At 42.8% G+C, this 18,635-nt stretch overlaps 1 protein-coding gene across 2 annotated transcripts in view; it reads right to left on the bottom strand.

Annotated features, from left to right (window-relative positions):
- Positions 1–18,635, bottom strand: part of LOC126253483 (tyrosine-protein kinase Src64B) — a 300,293-nt gene that overhangs the window by 249,397 nt on the left and 32,261 nt on the right. The window lies entirely within an intron of this gene.

The raw sequence follows: 18,635 nt of genomic DNA on the forward strand, positions 1-18,635 counted from the left end.
CAACAGCAAGCCAACTGCACCTAATTATGATAATTTAGAACTTAACTTACTTTTAAGTAGGCTAGAGAAAAAAAGAGATACTGCAGACAGCGAGCGGATGCTACATAGATTGTGCCATCCAAAGGGAGATTCTCTCTGTTTTCCAGTAACTGAGCAAACAGACAGAATCATCCTAAAGGCAGAAAATATTCCTACATCAGCAGAGCCGCTGCTCGATCTCATGCTCCAGGTCTGCCTGCGCAGGTCAGAATCTTTCGACTTGGACAAAATATATATACATCATGTAAGAGCACACGGACGAACATATTTTGATTACTCACAGACTGGCAGTAAATGTTTTGTACACGTAAAACACCCAGAACACATAGACAAAAAATGAATATCTTACAACATAATACAAAAAACAGTACGACAGTCAGCGCGGAAATCCCTAAAATAGCACAAGACCTGCAGGCAGACATCATGTGCTTACAAGAACCTTATAATAGAAACGGGCAACTGATATGTCTACCAAAACATGCTACCACAATAACAGGCAGCAATGACTGTAAGGCTGCAATAGTAATTCTAAATAGAACTTATAACATAATTAAGGTAACACAGTTATGCAATCAACACTTGGTTACCATAGAGATAACTAACGGGAACGTCACATGGGTTATTGCATCCATGTACGCCCAATACAGCCATCAAATACAGCCGTATGCAGACTACATCAGAGACCTAGTAATGTATGCCAGAGGCAAAAAATTAGTGATAAGTGCTGACATTAATTCCAGATCGACCCTCTGGAACTCAGACAGAACAGATGACAGAGGACGCATAATCACCGATCTAATACAAGAAACACAATTACATGTAATGAATACGGAAGGACCTATACCAACATATGCAGGGTTCGATGGTACGAGCAGTAATATCGATTTCACGCTAGCAAATAATGCAGCAATGGCATACGTAACAAACTGGACTGTACACGACAACATAACCAGTAGTGATCATAATGTCATAACATACACACTAACTCACACTCAGAACACAATGAACAAATCGCACACCAGACACTTGCTGTTGCACAAAGCAGATTGGAACAAATTAACGGAAATCATCCAACGACACGATCTAGAAAACATCAATGGAAGTATCGATTATAGAGTACACAAGTTAACACAGGTGATAGAACATGCACAAAACACTTCAATACCGAAAGCAAAGAACACAAATTGCTCACCAGTACTATGGACCAACGAACTTACGAGACTCAAACAAGACGCAAGACGCAAACGAAAATTATATCAAAGGGCTATAGCAGATAGGGACAGACGAATAAGACTTGAAGCATATAGGCATGCACAAGACTTATATAGACAGACCCTATACAACACGCGTAGACAACAATGGGAGCTATTTGTAACAACACAAACACAGCAAAATATATGGGGGGAACCATACAAAATACTGACAGAGAAGATAAAAACCCCCTAGTTCTGGGAACGCTAAGGCAGGATGACGGCACGATGACGAGGGGATGGAGGAATACAGCAGAGTTTCTGCTGTATAAACTGCTCTCTGACGACGTTATCGATACAGACACAATATCATGCAACACTAAGAGAAAACCTACACACACCATACAACACTGCACCTGTCCTTTTGCGAAAGAAGAGGTTGCGCTAGCAATCTCAGAGCTCAAAAACAAAAAAGCACCTGGACCAGATGGTATCCACTCGGGAACACTGAAAAAACTAGCACCGCAGATCACCCCGTTCCTAACAACGTTACTGAACGATGCCTTACGGCTGGGCAGAGTACCTACAGTATGGAAAACCTCCAAAGCAGTCATTATTAAGAAATCAGCGGACAGGGATCCTTCAGATCCAAAGACTTACAGGCCAATATGCCTAATAAACACCCTAGCAAAGATTCAGGAGAAGCTACTGTGTAAGCGCCTGCAAACACACAGAGCTCTCAGGGGTATAAGCCAACACCAGTTCGGCTTCAGATTTGGCAGATCAATAGATGATGCCATCAACCAGGCCATGCACATAGTTAACACCACAAAACAGAAATACGCCATGGCAATAATGATTGACATTGCCGGAGCATTTGATAATCTTTGGTGGCCAGCACTGTTTCAGAGGCTAAGACATCTGGAGGTACCGCAATCACTGTACAACAGTTTTCTAGACTACTGTAAAGACCGAGTAGTCGAATGGCAGATGGACAGCCGGAAAGTAATTAAAAGAATTACCAAAGGCTGTCCTCAAGGGTCGATCTGCGGCCCCATCTTCTGGGACATAACAATCGAACCCCTCCTACAGCTTCTGGATGGGGATGACAGGTCAGACGGAATTGTCGCCTACGCAGATGACCTATTAGTTGTAGTCACTGCAAACAACAGAGCCCAGTTAGAAGAGAAAGCCAGTGGATTACTACAAACAATTACTCAGTGGTGTCACAACAACAAACTCAGGATAGCCGAAAACAAAACAACATACACTTTACTGAAAGGATCACTCCAAAGAAATCCTTCGGTTAAAATTGGGGACACAAACATCAAACGAGCACGCATTACGCGCTATCTTGGGGCACACTTAGATGAAAAATTGAATTTCCACGAACACATAAGGCTAACAACAGACAAAGCAGAAAAAATACTCCACAAACTGGTGAGGCTAAATTCAAAACAGTACAGACTACCTCTACCAGTCATACGTACATACCACAGTGCGCTCTTCGAATCAGTACTCAGCTTTGCAGCTAGCACGTGGGCACATAGACTGAACGTGGTCGCCAACAAAGCATCCGTCAGACGAGGGCAGAGAAGTGTCCTACTTCGGTACCACCTCAGCGGATGCACTGTGCGTGGTGCTCGGAATATGCCCCATAGATATCACGATCAAATACAGAGCTGCAAGGTACTGGTTAAAGGTGGGGAGACTAGATAAGGTACAATAACCGGTGTGCCCATAGAGACGATACGTCACCTTAAAAGTTGGCGTTTGGATACATGGCAAGGTGAGTGGGATGTAAGTGATAAGGGACGTAGACTGCACGACTTCCTCCCTGACATAATGGAGCGATTGAGAATGAGACATATCGATCCCAGCCGCGGTATGGTACATATCTTAACCGGGCACGGACCTTATCCCACGCACTTAAACCGCGTGAGTCTGAGGTAGACACCTACATGCACATGCGGGGAAGAAGGTTCCCCAGAACACACTGTCTTTTTCTGCGGGAAATACGCGAACAATAGAAATACACTACACTTAGATTACACAGATACAGACATAGATATATACACAGCAATAAGAGACGAAGAACAATGGGCACAATTAAACGCACTGACAAACGGTATTTCAAAAACAACACATTAAGAGTATATGCGGACACGACATCACGGACATGCCTATGTGCAGCGTAATAGAAATCTCCAGAGGATGGACAGCGATACGCACAGTGACAGCGAAAATAGTGACAATGAGGAGGAACAGGAGGAGGAAGCTGAGATGTGGCAGTAAATAAGCAAATTGCTGGCAATCTAGCCAAGAAAACACCAAATGCTGTACATGGATGCACACCTAAAGTAGTTAATACATAGGATTAGTAACAAATAGGATAAGCAACATTATTTCTCTACTAATAACCATTTGTGTGTGTGTGTGTGTGTGTGTGTGTGTGTGTGTGTGTGTGTGTCTGGCGGTCAACGGCTCCAAGAAACCATTCCGAGGTATTCACTGTCAGTCACACTCGGTGATGGTACTAACAAATCTCTCATCTATCCTATCTTCTTTTTATATTCTTCTTAAAAAACAACAAAATTTTATTTATATTTCAACCTTAAATTATTGTTATTTTGAAAAGTATCATTCTTTGTAAATGTTGTAGATAAAACAAAAGGAAAGAAAACTGTAAAAAGGTGAAAAACGAAAATTGTAAGATGTACGACCTGTTTTAAACATCAGGTAACAGGTCTATAATTTAACAATAAATAAATAAAAATAACTGAATAACAGCTCTGCTTGGAAAGCATCTCCGTTACAGACGCCATTTTGAAGGCTACGTATAGCGCCGCCACCTGTTTGTACTTCTACATCTACATATATACTCCGCAAGCCACCAAGTGGTGTGTGGCAGAGGGCACAATTCGCGCCAAAGTCATATCCCCCTTCTGTAGTACTCGCGGATCGCGCGAGGGAAAAAACAACTGTCTCAACGCCTTAGTACGAACTATAATTTCGCTTATCTTTGAATGATGATCATTGCGCGATTTGAAAGTTGGTGGTAATAATATATGCTCTACATCCTCGGCGAAGATCGGATTTCGGAATTTAGTGAGCAGCCCCTTCCGTTTAGCGCGCCGTCTATCTGCAAATGTGTCCCACTTCAAAGTTTCTAAGAGATTTGTAACGCACTCGCGATGGCTAAATGTACCAGTCACGAATCTTGCCGTTCTTCTTTGGACCTTCTCGATCTCTTGAATCAGACCCAACTGGTAAGGGTCCCATACAGACGAACAATACTCCAAGACAGTGCGAACTAACGTGTTGTAAGCTATTTCCTTTGTTGAAGGACATCATCACTTCAGGATTTTACCAATAAACCGCAATCTAGAGTTCGCCTCAGCCGTTACTTGTGTAATCTGATCATTCCATTTGAGATCATTTCGAATAATCACACCCAGATACTTGACGGATGTTACCGCTTACAAAGCCTGGGCATTTATTTTGTACTCGTACATTAATGGGGATTTTCGCCTTGTTATACGCACTAGGTTACACTTACTAATATTGAGTCATTACACCACGCATTTGTTTTCTGCAAATCCTCGTTGATTTGTTCACAACTTTCGTGTGATACTTCTTTCCTGTAGACTACAGCATCATCGGCAAACAGTCTGATGCCACTGTCGATACCATCAACCAGATCGTTTATGTAAATCGTAAAAAGCAGCGGACCTATTACGCTGCCCTGGGGCACACCTGAAGTTACGCTTGTTTCTGTTGAAGTCACCCCGTTCAGGACGACTTACTGCTCCCTGTCTGTTACAAAACTTTCTATCCAACCGCATATGTCATCAGATAGACCGTAAGCGCGCACTTTTTGGAGCAAGCGACAGTGCGGAACTTAGTCGAACGCCTTTCGAAAGTCGAGAAATATGGCATCAACCTGGGAGCCGGTATCTAGAGCCTGTTGTACACTCCTGGAAATTGAAATAAGAACACCGTGAATTCATTGTCCCAGGAAGGGGAAACTTTATTGACACATTCCTGGGGTCAGATACATCACATGATCACACTGACAGAACCACAGGCACATAGACACAGGCAACAGAGCATGCACAATGTCGGCACTAGTACAGTGTATATCCACCTTTCGCAGCAATGCAGGCTGCTATTCTCCCATGGAGACGATCGTAGAGATGCTGGATGTAGTCCTGTGGAACGGCTTGCCATGCCATTTCCACCTGGCGCCTCAGTTGGACCAGCGTTCGTGCTGGACGTGCAGACCGCGTGAGACGACGCTTCATCCAGTCCCAAACATGCTCAATGGGGGACAGATCCGGAGATCTTGCTGGCCAGGGTAGTTGACTTACACCTTCTAGAGCACGTTGGGTGGCACGGGATACATGCGGACGTGCATTGTCCTGTTGGAACAGCAAGTTCCCTTGCCGGTCTAGGAATGGTAGAACGATGGGTTCGATGACGGTTTGGATGTACCGTGCACTATTCAGTGTCCCCTCGACGATCACCAGTGGTGTACGGCCAGTGTAGGAGATCGCTCCCCACACCATGATGCCGGGTGTTGGCCCTGTGTGCCTCGGTCGTATGCAGTCCTGATTGTGGCGCTCACCTGCACGGCGCCAAACACGCATACGACCATCATTGGCACCAAGGCAGAAGCGACTCTCATCGCTGAAGACGACACGTCTCCATTCGTCCCTCCATTCACGCCTGTCGCGACACCACTGGAGGCGGGCTGCACGATGTTGGGGCGTGAGCGGAAGACGGCCTAACGGTGTGCGGGACCGTAGCCCAGCTTCATGGAGACGGTTGCGAATGGTCCTCGCCGATACCCCAGGAGCAACAGTGTCCCTAATTTGCTGGGAAGTGGCGGTGCGGTCCCCTACGGCACTGCGTAGGATCCTACGGTCTTGGCGTGCATCCGTGCGTCGCTGCGGTCCGGTCCCAGGTCGACGGGCACGTGCACCTTCCGCCGACCACTGGCGACAACATCGATGTACTGTGGAGACCTCACGCCCCACGTGTTGAGCAATTCGGCGGTACGTCCACCCGGCCTCCCGCATGCCCACTATACGCCCTCGCTCAAAGTCCGTCGACTGCACATACGGTTAACGTCCACGCTGTCGCGGCATGCTACCAGTGTTAAAGACTGCGATGGAGCTCCGTATGCCACGGCAAACTGGCTGACACTGACGGCGGCGGTGCACAAATGCTGCGCAGCTAGCGCCATTCGACGGCCAACACCGCGGTTCCTGGTGTGTCCGCTGTGCCGTGCGTGTGATCATTGCTTGTACAGCCCTCTCGCAGTGTCCGGAGCAAGTATGGTGGGTCTGACACACCGGTGTCAATGTGTTCTTTTTTCCATTTCCAGGAGTGTGTATCACGCACAAGGAGGGCCAGCTGTGTCTCGCATGACCGCTGTTCCCTAAAATCGTGCTGGTTTCTGCAGATGAGCTTCTCAGAGTCTAGAAAGGTCATTATTTCTGAACACAAAATATGTTCCATGATTCTAAAACAAATCGATGTCAGTGCAATTGGCCGGTAATTATGTGCATCCGATTTTCTACCCTTTTTATAGATTGCTATGACCTGGGCCTTCTTCCAGTCCCGCAGAACTTTCCGCTTCATGAAACTATAGGGGCTGAAGTGGGAATATTCTGTGATGTCCCCCTACAAATGCCGCATTCTTTTCAGTCGAAGTTGGACGAGAAAAATGTGTGTTCCACTACTTATTTAATGCCCCCCCCGTATTAATGTCATGTTAACATGACTTTTACCTATGAAATTGCTTTGGACATGACATTAAATGAAGTTACATTGTGGTTCCGATTTAAACATGTGCGTATATCTTCTGCAAAATTATGTCGAATTGCATGAAAAAGGGCACCTACCACACTTATTAGGGCTACTTCTCATTTGTTTTGCATATGGAAGTCGTGAAGAATGATTGCTTAAATGCCTGTGTGTGTGCTGTAACTAGGGTAAATGTGTTTTCGTGGTCCCTGCGGGAGAGATACGAAGGGGGCAGATACTGAAACAAGAGAAGGGAATGATGCTGGACATTGCAGTCTCGAACGAAGTCGACGTTCTAACTCAGGCCAAACGTGTTCAGTTGGGTTCAAGTCCGGACTCTGTGTAAGCCAGTCTATTTCAGGAATGTTACTGTCCACAAAAATTATCGTCTCCAAACTATTATAAGCAGTACACAATGCTGTAAAATGTGTTCATATCCTTCCACATTTAACGTTTTGTTAAGTGCAACCGGCAGACCACACACTAACTACAAAAAACATCCCAAAACTGTAACATCCCCTCAGTACTTCACTGTTGGCACTAAACATGAAGGCAGTACCGTTCTCCAAACTCAAACTCTTATATAGGATTGCCACAGAGTATAGCACGATTAATCACTCTAATCACTCGTTTCCAGCCATCCGCCGACCAGTGGCGTCGCTCATTCACTTGCCATTGATTACACAAAGGTGAAACTCGTGAGAAGCTTCTCGTCCATTGTACCTCACATTCCTTTTAAATCCTTACGCACACTGTGCTAGCGGAACTGCTGGTAGCTCTTTGCCACTCATTAGTGTTTCCTTCCGCCGCTTTCAAGCGATTTTTTAAAACACCCACCGCAATGCTCGGCGTTCCCTGCCCGATAGTAGACGAGGTCTGCCTGGTCTTGGCTCATCTGTGGTGGTTCCTTCGCGATTCCAATTCACAATCATATCACCAACAGTGGACTTTGGTAGCTTTAGACGGGTTGAAAGGTCCCTGATACATTTATTACTCACGTGACATCCAATGACCAGATCACGTTCGAAGTTACTGACATCTTCTAGCCTACCCATTTTGCTGTTACTTTTTCTCTACTGACAAAAACAACAATACCCGTCTCCTTTTATACTGGCGGGTCTGTCTGTCTACAGCTACATCCACACACTGCAAATCACCGTGATGCGCATGGCAGAGGGTACGTCCCACGGTACCAATTTTCTAGCTTTCTTCTCGTTCCATTCACGTATGGAGCGCGGGAAGCATGACTGTTTGAATGCCTCTGTGCGTGCAGTAATTATTCTAATCTTATCCTCACGATCCGTATGTGAGCGATACGTAGGGGACTGTAGTATATTCCTAGAATCAACATTTAAAGTCTGTTCTTGAGGCTTTGTTAGTAGAATTTCTCGGGACACTTTACGTCTGTCTTCAAGAGTATTCAGTTCAATGCCTCCAGTATCTCTGTGACACTCTCCCATGGATCATTCCATTTCTATCCCTATACAGTGTTATACTCATGTATTTGTATGTGTTGGCCAATTCCAACAGCGACTCACTGATATTATAGTCATAGGATACTACGTTTTTTTTCGTTTTCTGAAGTGTACACTTTTACATTGCTGAACAATTAAAGCAAGTTGCCAATCTTTGAACCACTTTGAAATCTTGCCGAGCTCTACTAAATATTTATGCAGCTTGTTTCAGACAGTACTTCATTATACTGTAGATACCAGCATCACCAGCAGAAAGTCTGAGGTTACTATTAATATTGTCTACAAGGTCATTGATACACAACATGAACAGAAAGGATCCCAATATACTTTCTGGCGCGCACCTGAAGTTACCACTACATCTGACGATGACTTCCATCCAAGACAGCATGCTGCGTTCTCCCTACCAAAAAGTCCTCAATCTAGTCACAATTTCACTTGATACCCCATATGACTGTACTTTTGACAATAAGCTTAGGTGCGGTACTGAGTCAAATGCGTTTCGGAAATCATGAAACACTGCATCTACCTGAGTGCCTTCATCCATAGCTTTCAGTGTGTCATATGAGAGAAGTGCGATTTGGGTCTCACGTCATCGATGTTTTCAAAACTTTATCGGATAGAGCATACTCTGACACACACAAACACACACACACACACACACACACACACACACACACACACACTGCAAATTGGGTTTGAAAAAATAAGAATAAAACAGTACCTTTAATGTTTTACCTTAACTGCGTTGTATTTTGTTGAAGCTGCTGTCGACGAAAAATAAAAAAAATCACACAGAGCTCCTCCTCAGGTATAAGAATAATTCGTCGCACGACAAAAAAATATAACACTCGCACCATCAATGAAAAACAATGAATTTGAAATGCGGACTCCGGAATACATCGTTTACGAACAGTAGGTAAATCATGACAGCGCTTGTACTGACTGAACGTCCCCTTTACTTGCAAAATTATCTAAGCTTCCCCTGTCAAATGAACAAGCAACATTACATGAGAAGAGCGTAAAAACATCTAAAATCAATGTCACAATCATCTGCATGACCACAATCTGGACAAGATTTTCCGAGTAAGAAGTCGCAGGTGGCGACTGAAATGTGACGGCCGCATGTGCTTGCAAATGTAATGGTCCAGACGCCGAAGTACGAACGCAGATAGGTGAGTAACACGGAGGAAATCTTTTCAATTGTCTTTGATTAACGTGTGTTGCTATATTAAGGAAATATGAAGCAAGAGCGCGAGATATGCAGAAAGCAGTTAAGCATTGCTCAAAGCCTCTCTCGCGTTGAACAAAGGCCGGTTATAAAGCGCTGCTGTCCCGTCGCACGTGCCGCACGCGTACAGGTTTACCACTGAGTCAGCCGCTGTCCGGAACCAGCTGCCACCTAGCCTCAGTGCGACGCACGCGAGCGAGGACGCAGACGTGGAGGGGGCGTAGATGGAGAGAGGGGGGGGGGTGGACAGTGTAATTGGTTGCTAGTTTGCCATCGACAACGCGCTTCGGCTGAAACCTTCGTATTGCTTGCGTACTGACAGCAAGTATGCAATCTGATATAGAGTGATGTGGAGCAGTGGATATGTATTCGGAAGTGCTGCGGTTCAAATCCCTATCCGGCCATTCAGATTCGGGTTTCCCGTGATTTCCCTGAATTCCGTAAGGCGAATGTGGTTTGTTTGAAAGATAACAGCCGTTTCCTTTCCTCATATTTCCTTAATTGGAGCTTTTATTCCATATCCAACGAAATCCTGGCTAACAGGACGTTAAACCCAAATCTTCTTTCCTTCCAAAATGATATTCTAGCGTGCAAATGGTTTCACTGCGTCAGAAGAGACGCCCATGTCCGATGGTGAGCGCAAACTGGAACGCACAGACGAAATTCCACGTAAAAAAGGAGGCAGATTAAAGATCTGTAGAGTGCAGCCAACATAAGAGGAGGAAGTAAAGTTAGGATTTATATCCCGTTGGTGACGTGATGTTATCTGATGAGATAGGCGCTCGGATTGGACACGGGAAGGGGGAGCAGCAAGACGTCGACCGTGGACGTTTAAAAGGAGCTTGATGTTGCTGAAGAGAACCACAAGAACGCTAGAAAAGGAACACTAGTTCACTGTCTTAACCACTGTGCTAGTTCCTCCGATGAGGGCAGAATAATGTAAATACTATCTACTACAATGGAATACCGATACTATGCGACTCAACGGTTTTATGCTATCACAACACTTCTTCGTATACCACATAGTAGAGTGCCCCTCAACCAGGGCTTTTTCGTCCCAGCAGCGGCGCTTTAACTTATCGAAACTGTCGGGGGGGGAGCAAGAGGGCGGGGTTCATTGCAAAGAAAAATGGGCTTCTGTGGGCGTTTGAACAGGCATTCTGTTTTTCCTTTGTTGACTGTTGCTTCAACTAGATTACTAGAAGACAAGAACTACATGACTTTAATTGTCTAAATTTGATTCGATAATACATGTAATGTCAGCAGGGGTTCTGTCGTGAGACAGTACGTTAGCACGAAGTGGACGAGCTCAGACTCAGATAAGGCTCCAACACAGAAGTTTTACGAAACTAACCACTCCTTTAGCAACAGCGAAGCGTCCGTACTAAGTAAGAGCAATGAAGCTGCTTATATGTTTCGGTACTTTATGCTTATATTAAACGGAGCATACTGAAAATCTGATGCAGCTGTTCGGGGACATAACCACTATATTTCGGAAGTATATTTTCTGAAAATCTCTGGGGAAAAGAGGTGCTGTCAGTATTCAAATACACGCTTGAAATGTAAATTTAGCACCTTGCCTTTAGTAAAGAGACGACTACCATTGTGCCCCATTTGGAAAAGACGTTTCTAAATGAAGCTACACAGCCTTTCATACTAAATGATCACTTATATTCTGTTTGACAAAGTGGGTAAGGTAATAAAACTGTTTTCAAGCTTCAAAACGAAAATTTGAAGTTTGAGGAATGGAATATTGGAGGCTTGTTAATCGAACAATCTACTTTCATTGTTCATAAAAACCTATTTCGAAACTCGAGAAAACTTCCCATTAGGTTACACCTAAAGAATTTGTCAGCACAATGTTGAGGCCTGATGCATGCGTCAGGTTCATTCCTTTGAACTATGACACACGGTCGTAAAGACGCTACGAAACAGTTCTTGCTTTGTGAAACATATTTCTTTACAGACAAAAAGTCTAGTATTATGAAACTTATGATTTAGTTTTCAAAGAAAGTAAACTTTGAAAAGTAACACTGAAATTCTTAAAAGAATATTTTTTGGATATAAGCATATGTGAATTTACAGTCATGTATAAATTATGGCAATGCTAAGTACATAATAGGGCTTGTACACAGGGTAAATTCTGCGTTTATACTTGTGGCAGGATGGAGTAGTTAGGGATGGAGACTGCAGCGTAGGCGGCGCTGATCACCATTCCAAAGTAGCATTGGAGGCGCCGAGTTGAAAAAGATTGACAACCACTGACGTAGTACACCACACAGCCAATTTCAGACGCACATCTTGTTATGCAGTGTGCAAAAAGGTGGAATGTTTAGTTTAAATGTAGTACGCGTGATCGATGCGCTTTTAGCCAGAGCATACCATAAACACCCTACCGAGTTTTTCAGGTACATCGAGGTGTCTAACAGATGTGGTTGTGGTGATCTATACGAATTATTCAGTCCTTTACTCAGAAAGCAAGCGCTGGAGGGCAGATGAGACGACCAACCACACGTATAAAGAAAAAATAAAGTAGCACCCAGATCCACCAAACAGATAAACGTCCAAGGTGTGATCAAAATTGAACGGAAATTTTTGTTTTTCTTAAAGAATCTTTATTCATCAACATCAACTTTGTGCCCTTCAGAGTAATCCCCCCCCCCCCCCCCCCAGATATGTAAGCGCTTTTTTCCAATATTAGAAGCACTTCCGGTATTCACTTTTAGTTATTATGTCAGCTCCTTTAGCGATTCTGTTTTTATCTCATCAGTGGTGGAAAAACGACGTCCTTTCACAGTTCTCTTCAACCTCAAGAACAGAAAGAAGTCGCAGGGGCCATGTGATGGCTGAGGGAACGTAAAGGTTTTGTTTTTTTGCCAAAAAATCGCCGACTTCATTCAGAAATTCCTGGACGATATCTACGCGACGCTGTTTTTGTTGGAAATTCAACAGTTTCGGAACACTTTGCTGCTACACGTTTTATGCCAGAAACATCTGAAAAAAATTGCTTGGCATGAGTCAGAGGATAGGGCTACGTCATCAGTAGCCTTTCTGATGGTGATTCGGCGATTTACCGGACTATTTTCTTTACTTCTTCCACATTGTCGTCAGTTAAAGATGTACTAGGGCGTCCAGGGTAGTCGCCTTCAACATCTTCTCGATCCTCTTTGAAACGTTTATAACGACCCTCTTTGAAACGTTTATAACACTCACAAACTCTTTTCTTAGAATGTATGCACCAAAAGCCACAATCAACATTTCGAATGCGGTGCTCCGCTTTATTCCACTTTTCAATCAAATCTTAATGCAAATTCTTTGAACCACCTTTTTCGAAAGTAAAAATTCGCCAAGCACTAGAAAACACTTGTAAAATTTTCGACTGTCAACAATGACCTAAATATTCAAAACAGCTGAAAATGTAAACATACATCAGGAACATGTGTCCCAACAAGATAAAAAACATTGAAAGATCGTGAAATTAAAATAGAACATTTTAAATTCGTTTAGCAGATTTGCTTATTTTCAGTGTGTGTAGAGAATTCCTGTTTGTGCCTTTTGTTCATATTTGTGTCCAAATTTTCACACACACACAATATATATATATATATATATATATATATATATATATATATATATATATATATATATAGTTAGTAGACCCGCAACCGAGCGCCTCCCCAGGTGGCGGATAGGGGAATGCCTCCTAGATATAGGTGGTACCGAGGAAATGAAATACTCGGGGCGGACCAAAACTACTAGTAGCGTCTGTTCCCACAGTGGGCGGCTACAAAAGGCGTCTGCTCCACATGTCAGTGGCGGCCTCAACCAACCTCCTGATCTGGAAAGTCAGGTTGTAGTCGGCAGCATGCCATACATCCAACTACTAAACATCATGATGGTACAACGAGAAAAATCTCACTACCCCGGGCCCCAGTCAATAGACTGGGATCGTCGTGAGCATCGGATTCCGGGGGCTCACGGACATCATGAGAAGAATCGGAGCTTCTCAAACTCCCTCAAGACCAAACGCAAACACTACATCAGCACACTCAACGTGAACACACTGATGAAGACAGGAAAGATGAAACAACTGACAGACACTCTCGAAAAATTTCAAATCAAAATATGTGCACTGCAAGAAACACGATTCACAGACGAAGACCATTTCAACACGGAGACTTTCAGAATATACAAAGGAAAACCATCGACACAACTGAAAAACCTAAGGCTTTTTGGCACAGGATTTGCAGTACACAGGTCCATCACGGACAGCATAATCGACTTTTCGTCACCAAACGAAAGAATCAGCACCATGACAGTGAAATCAGCCAATAAATCCTACACAATGATCAACGCACATGCACCGACTAATGACTACAACAGGAAAAATCCGGACGAAATTGATGACTTCTGGACGACAATGGAAGAAACTATCAGAAAAATTCCTGCACATAGAGTCAAAATAATACTGGGAGACTTCAACGCCAAACTCGGAAAAGATATACAGACATATCACAGGAAAACATACTCCACACAAGGACACCAACAAAAACGGAAAACATCTGATAGACTTCTGCAAAAGCCACGACCTCGCCATTATGTCAACAAAATTCAAGAAACCAACACGAAAACTCACCACATGGAAATTCCCCAGCGGACAGCAAGAACTACAAATCGACCACGTAATAGTGCAGAAAGACTCACAAAAAGAAATTTTGAACATAGACACCCGTAAAGGCTACTTCGACTCAGACCACCACATACTACAGATCAGGATTCGTCTTTTGCCCAAGAAAAAGCTCCAGAAGAACAAAATTGTTCGACCAGATCCAGAATACGTTACTTTAAACCAGACACAAATATTACACAAAATTAAAATGGAGAAAACGACAGACTGGACACAACTTTCACGAAGAATCCGAGAGGCCATGAAACTAGCACAAGCACCACGAACACGGAAACACCGTTGGTGGAACCACACATGTGACCAAGCTATTGACCAACGAATCAGTGCATGGAAAAAATTTAGTTGCCATAAATCCCAAGAGAATTGGATGAACTTCTTGAAAACACAGAAGCAATCAAGCAAAATCATTCGCAGTGAAAAACGACAGTATGACAAACGGCGACTGACAGAGATCGAATCGGACTTCATGAAGAACAATACAAGAAACTTCTACAGAACGTTCAGAGAAAATATGACTGGATATCAACCACCCAACTTGTGCTTCAGAAGACCGGATGGAACCCTAGAAACCAATACCAAAAACAATTGTGACATTCTGGCAAAGTACTTTGAAAAACTGCTCAACACGGAACCCCCCCATGGAAGAAATAATGACAGAAACGAGGACATACAATCCAGATAGTGAACCTCCAACTCTAGAAGAAGTTAAAGAAATAATAAAGTCACTCAAGAATCGTAGAGCACCAGGAGAAGATGGCATCATCGCGGAAATCTGGAAGTTACAAGACCCAGAACTCACCAAAGACATCCACAGGATCTTGGAAGACATCTGGAAGACCATGAAAATTCCTGACGACTGGAAAACTGCCCTGATACACCCACTACACAAAAAAGGTGACAAGACTAACCCGAACAATTACAGAGGAATATCCCTATTACCGGTCACATACAAGATCCTCTCTAAAGCTTTACTGAACAGACTAGAATGCCAAACCGACCACTTGATTGGGGAATACCAAGCAGGCTTCCGTAAAGGGCGGTCTTGTGCGGAACAAATTTGGAACCTGAAAATGATTTTACAACACAAACAGAACCTGATCATTACCTTTGTTGACTTCAAAAAGGCGTACGACTCCATCGACCGGAAAACTCTCTTCAAAATTCTAGCAGAATACAAAGTAGACAACAAAACACGGGCTATCATAGAGCAAACTTTAACCAACACGACCTCCAAAGTAAAGTTCTGTGGGGAACTATCAGAGCCCTTTGAAATTCGCACAGGTGTCCGACAAGGCGATGGCCTCTCACCTCTCCTTTTCAATCTGGTGTTAGATAAGGTCATAAAAGAATGGGAAACATCACAACAGGGGATAACCTTAGGAAACCTACAGATTAAATGCCTGGCTTTTGCAGACGATTTGGCGATTGTCACGAAAGGTATAAAGGAAACAAAAGACGCTATTGAAAAACTGCACGAAATCGCTGCCAAAACTGGACTACAGATCTCTTACGAAAAGACACAGTTTATGAGCACAAAGAAACTCTCATCTCTGAACACAAAGTATGGCACGATTTACAAAACGGCAAACTTCAAATACCTCGGTGAAACACTACAAATGAGTGGACATAACAGAGACTCAAACGAAGAAAGAAAGACTAAACTGGACAAGGCATACAAAGTAGTGTGGAATCATTACAACAAGAAGTCTATCTCACAAAAAGCCAAATTACGCCATTACGACACGGTGGTGCTCCCCGAGGCACTATATGTAGCAGAGACCACACTAATCCTAGGGCATACACGTATCAGACAATTAGAAAAAGTAGAACGGAAAATACTTAGGAAAATATTTGGCGCAACTAACAACAATGGAATATGGATCAAGAAACCTACAAAGGAACTGTACAAACATACGGAGACAATCACAGAAAAGATTAGAAAACGCAGACTACAATTCTATGGACACCTATACAGAATGCCATCACACAGGCTGACCAAACAGATCTTTGACTGGGTAACCACTAGAAATAACAAATGGGTGGCAGAGGTAGAAAACGACCTGAACCAGCTCAACATAACAGCAGACACAATAAACGACAGAATAAAGTTCAGAAACATCATTAAGAAAAGTAAACTACATGAGATACAATGCGACAAACGAACAGGCATAAAATGGACCGAAGAACGCAAGCAAGATCACAGCCAGAAGATGAAAGAAATATGGGCAACCAAAAAGGCAATCAAGATGAAGCCGAAGACACAAAGCCGACAAGAAGCATGGACAGAGGACCGGAAACAGAAACACAGCGAGCGAATGAGGGAAGTTTGGGCAGCAAGGAAGGCAGCAAAAGGAACTGGCCATGTAGTTTAGTCCAAATGCGCTCTTTAAGGGCAAAACACCAATAATAATAATAATAATAATAATAATAATAATATACACACACACACACACACACACACATATATATATATATATATATATATATATATATATATATATATATATATATATATATATATATATTTGGTACTGTAATTTTATTTTATCTCCTTTGATTTGATACGAAACAGAAAACTTTGACAAGAAAATTTTGGCGACTGGGGGAAATCACGAATGGAGTCGTACACAGCCAATTTTCGATCCACTCCTATTTTCTATGCAGGATTATATATCATTTATTCAGTGCACAAGAACCAAACATTGAACAGATATCACAATATGCCATTTTGAAAAGAAACCCTGAAAGTGTTTTTTTTTTTTTTTTCATGTATACCGCCACAGCGTAGTTTGGTAATTTGCATATAGTCAGCGCTAGTCGCAACATGGCGAGTTGAGGTGCGGAGCGAGCTTTGTGTGTGTTGGAGTTCACTGTTTCATGAAATGGCCTCCCCGATCGCCAGATCTCACCCCGTGTGATTTTTTTCTGTGGGGACACGTTAAAGATCTGGTGTATGTACCGCCTCTACCACGTGATGTAGCAGAGCTCCGGGCGAGAATACGGGAAGCGACAGCCACAGTCACAGTCACGATGCCATGCTGGGGACGGGTATGGCAAGAATTCGATTACCGTATTGACGTCTGCCGGGTCACTCATGTTTCACATATCGAATATTAGTTAAAAAAATGCAATATGTATGACATCTGTACAATGTTTCGTTCTTGTGCAATAAATAATTGAAAGTGTTCCCGAACTTTATGTACACCCTGTATTATGTGATTGACCTTCCATTTAACACACATTTAGAACAGTGTCTTTTGCACATGATATAAATATTATAATTAATTCAGTTAGAGAGAAGGCAATAGAAAAAACTGTTTACAATATATTTTTTTTTCAAATAAAAATTAAGTAGTTCTCAGTAAATGGCCTCCCCGTTAATTTTTGAAGAAAAGATGAACACAGTATAGCCAGTTTGTACAACCACTGGAATAACACCAACAATTAATGTAGCACTGAACAGCCGTCAGCAAACAATGTACATACTAATCGAAATTGGAACCGGAAGAAATATATTTTTGATTTGCAAAACCAACAAAGTTATTCAACATTGCCATTCGTAAAAAAAGCTACCGTATTTTAGAAATAAACGAATATTTACATACATCCACTTATTAAAGTCCTATAGCATACTTTTCTAGTTTAAGATATCACTCAGCAAAAAACTATTGCTTGTACAGAAACAAGCGGCGAAAGTAATACGTGTTCACCCGTAATCATCTGGTAGACGTCTCTTCAAAGAGTTAGGTATTTCAACCACTATTTCACCATGAATTCCCTTACGAATTCGTAAAAAATAGCTCATCACAGTTTGAGAAGAATAATGATGGCCACAGATACAGCACTAGGAACAAAAGATTTGTATTACTCATTGCTAAAGTTGTCAGCAACTTAGTTAAAAAAGGAGTTCAACGCGCAATCTCAAAAACATTTGACCATTTCCATTTAACATAAAACGTCATGGACTGTTTACTGGTAGCACTGGTAGCACACGTAGCTAAATGAGTAAAAAAATAAGTGCATCACAAGTTACATGACTACTATAAAAGGCTAATAATATGTCCATTCTTATTCAATTTAAGCCAGTATGCCATTTAGTACCTTGTGCACTGCAAGCATGCAGCCATACCCACAGATATAACCTAGTCCGCACTATACAGGCGGTATCGAAGTTCATTTTAATGGAGATAACATTTTTCGGCAAC

This window comes from Schistocerca nitens, chromosome 4 (assembly GCF_023898315.1).
Source record: "Schistocerca nitens isolate TAMUIC-IGC-003100 chromosome 4, iqSchNite1.1, whole genome shotgun sequence".
NCBI lineage: Eukaryota > Metazoa > Arthropoda > Insecta > Orthoptera > Acrididae > Schistocerca > Schistocerca nitens.